The sequence below is a fragment of the Ictalurus furcatus genome, chromosome 13 (assembly GCF_023375685.1).
Source record: "Ictalurus furcatus strain D&B chromosome 13, Billie_1.0, whole genome shotgun sequence".
Lineage (NCBI taxonomy): Eukaryota > Metazoa > Chordata > Actinopteri > Siluriformes > Ictaluridae > Ictalurus > Ictalurus furcatus.
Window position 1 is genome coordinate 15,438,839 of NC_071267.1, and position 3,260 is coordinate 15,442,098.

General features: G+C 38.7%; 1 protein-coding gene across 1 annotated transcript in view; it reads right to left on the reverse strand.

The window, feature by feature from the left end:
* thbs2b (thrombospondin 2b) overlaps positions 1 to 385 on the reverse strand; it is a 14,072-nt gene extending 13,687 nt beyond the window's left edge. The window contains exon 1 of the mRNA XM_053639940.1: positions 1 to 385. This exon is cut by the window's left edge and continues 37 nt beyond it. The gene's annotated coding sequence lies outside the window, so the exon portion shown is untranslated.
* Positions 386 to 3,260: the final 2,875 nt, after the last annotated feature.

A 3,260-nucleotide genomic window follows, 5' to 3' on the forward strand; every position in this document is an offset into this window, starting at 1 on the left:
GGGTATGCCAGGTTCCTCAAAAAAGTTTTAAATGGACGCCTGCTCTTGTCATGAATCAGTTCTGCAGGGGGTAAAGTCGCCAGAGAAATCCAGCCACTGTGTGCGTAAAAGGCGGATCCAGCGCACTCGGCACGCAGGTCTTTGTGTTCACTCCGAGGAAAACCGTCAATCACTTCTCCTGTTAAACGCTGTGGTCGTGGGTTGGGATGCACTCAAGCAGTGTGTGTGCTCCAAAGCTTGAAATTTGATCGATACCGGTGATCCCAGCCTCGCGCACTCCTCCTTAATAGTGCGCCTGAATCCGGGGCTTATCGTCTGCGCGCATCTGAAGTTGTAAGGAGGAGTCTCAAGGAAAGAAGAGGGTGTGCAGTGTACGAACGGCATCGGGGCTGTGTATTTCGTCAATACATTTTTCTATTCACCAAATGACTTACCAAGAATTTTGCTCCGGGTTTGGGGGTTTCGGATGACTTCACGTCCCATCTGGAGGTTACCCCTAGCCCGGAGGAGGTTCTGGTTAGATAAGACAGCACTGAAACAGAGCTACCCCTCCAATGCTGGTGTCAGTGCTACATTCATATATTTAGCAGCAATGTTAACAGTATATACTTTTAACCATAATTGTAGATGTGGGTCATTTCATTATAACCTAGGTTATACTTCAGGATTTAGCATAATCAATTTGTTGTTCTCAGTCACAGATTTTGCAGTTAGCTATTTTTAAGGGTTTTTTTTCCCCTTGTCTGCCATTTTAATCCACTGTGCTACTACTGTGAAACTGACATTTCTTTGGGAAGGAAAGGAAATACCTTCAAGCTAAGATAAATTAATGATTAGATGGATGGAATACTAAACTACAGGAAATAAGGGATGTCACATTGTTGTCCGTTACCAATTAGGTAGGATGCAGTGAGTTCCTCTAGTATGATGAGTAATATGTAAAACTATATAGTGGATATTTTTCTGAATAGAAAGGATGTACAACTTTTACCTTCCCCACTGGTGTTGGAACAAACAGCGTTTAATTAATTTAAAATATAATATGAAAAATGTTGGCACATGGTGGCTTAGTGGTTAGCACGTTCGCTTCACACCTCTACGGTTGGGGGTTCGATTCCCACCGTGGTCCTGTGTTTGCATGTTCTCCCCGTGCTGTGGGGGTTTCCTCCAGGTACTCTGATTTCTTCCCCCAGTCCAAAGACATGCATGGTAGGCTGATTGGTGTGTCTAAAGTGTCCGTAGTGAGTGTGTATGTGATTGTGCCCTGTGATGGACTGGCACCCTGTCCAGCGTGTACCCCGCCTTATGCCCAATGCTCCCTGGGATAGGCTCCAGGTTCCCCGTGACCCTGGAAAGGATAAGTGGTATAGAAGATGGATGGATGAAAAATGTCCAGTTGTCCACTGCTGAAAAAGCGTACTTAATAGTCACTCAATAGAAGAGCCGCCAGTTTACACAGCTTTTCCCTGTGGTTATAGGGTGTATATGCAGATTTCTGAGCCCTGTGGAAAAAGCTCACTAAAATGCATGACAGATGTGTCATTTGCAGTGAACTAGCAGGTTTCAAAAAAGGTCTACGCCCTCCAAATTGTTTTAACGCCCTTTTAATGAAGTCAGAGTCTTTCCCCCAGAACAAAGTGCAACAAGAGGTGCAAATGAGTGTTGACCCATTGCATCAAACTACAAGTTTAATCTCCACATAAATGTTTATAGGAAATGTGAGTATCTGAGGTAATAAAGTACACGTTGTACAGGGCTAAACAAAAAAATAGCGAATGTTTGCATGAAGCATGATCTTGTTTCAAGTTCATTGTCAGAGAGAAGTTCAAAGATGTCATTTCTGAGGTGTAGCCTGAAAATGATTTGCATGGAACCTCGTCACAGACATTTATTGAACTAGGTGCTACGATGTTGCATGTTTGTCTGTTGGTCATTATTATAAATTGATGCATTCAGGTGAGCTGGCACAGGTTATGTTGTGCCCCCTGATTTTGGGGACATTTAGCCTTTGAAAGAGTAATGCTGGAAAAATGGAATTTACACTGGTTTTGGCAAGTCAATATATATTAACTAAATAAAGTAATATAATATATTAATTATATAATATTATATATATTATATTATATTATATAATAAAGCAAATCTTACAGAGAAATGTAGATTAATGACTCTTTTTTAGATCTAATATTCAGACTACTGTGTCATACTAATGTGTTTTGTGAAGTCCATGTATTCATATTTATGCACATGGCAGACAGAGAAATTCTAGCAAGGTGTTTGTGTATATGTTTTAGTGAGTGTTTATGGTTGATTTCTCCTGTTGCAGTGCCACATATTTCAATTCCTAGTTTTGCTCAATTCCACTTTCAGTAAAGCTACCTCCTTAGTATGGTTTATCATGAGTAATATTTTCTACCAACCATGCTCCTATTGAAGTTTATTTCCATTTAAGGCATTATTAAAATGAACTATGTCTGTTTCTCTTTACTAGTTTAAATGCATTAAGGTCCATAACAAGCAGAAATATATTTCCTGTCTTCTTCCCTAAGCTGACCTGCAAAGAATTCACATAGCTAACTTTCAGTTAATTGCTTCCAGACTGGCACACAATCCCTAAGCACTGACTATGAAAAGGGGCAGTATGACACATTCTCATTACTTCAGTCATTTACAGTTCTGTGCCATTGTCTTGGACCTGTGAAAATATTTTATTACTTTTTCATATTTCACACCTTTTAAGTGGGTAATTGTGTATTTTAACAATTCAGTTACTTGAATTATGAGGGATCGTACATTAGAAAATGACTGGGATATATGAGTCAACATTTCCTAAATTCTTACTGAAAACTTGACCTTAATTCTTCTTTTCATCTCACATAATGAAATACATTTGTGTGATAGCTTTTTTTCCATTCTATGTCTATATACACAGTCTTTTTCATACACAGCTCTTATCATTTAGAGTTCAGTTGTTATAAATGACAATCTATTGTTTTAAAGATTCAACTTTAAATGAAGACATTTATCATCATTAAAAATAATAACAAAAAGGCAACAGCCTACTGAGTTGCTTTCATCTCATTTCAGAGATCTTTGGTAGCCTATTATAAATAATGAAGCAAACTAAAATAATGAACCATGCTGATGGAGTCATATTTCTTATGATATCATGGGATCAGATAGAAAAACAAAACCCTCTTGCTGTTTTCTAGTGCCCCCAAGGTACTGCAGTGTGACAGTTTTATTTTAGCCATTATTTG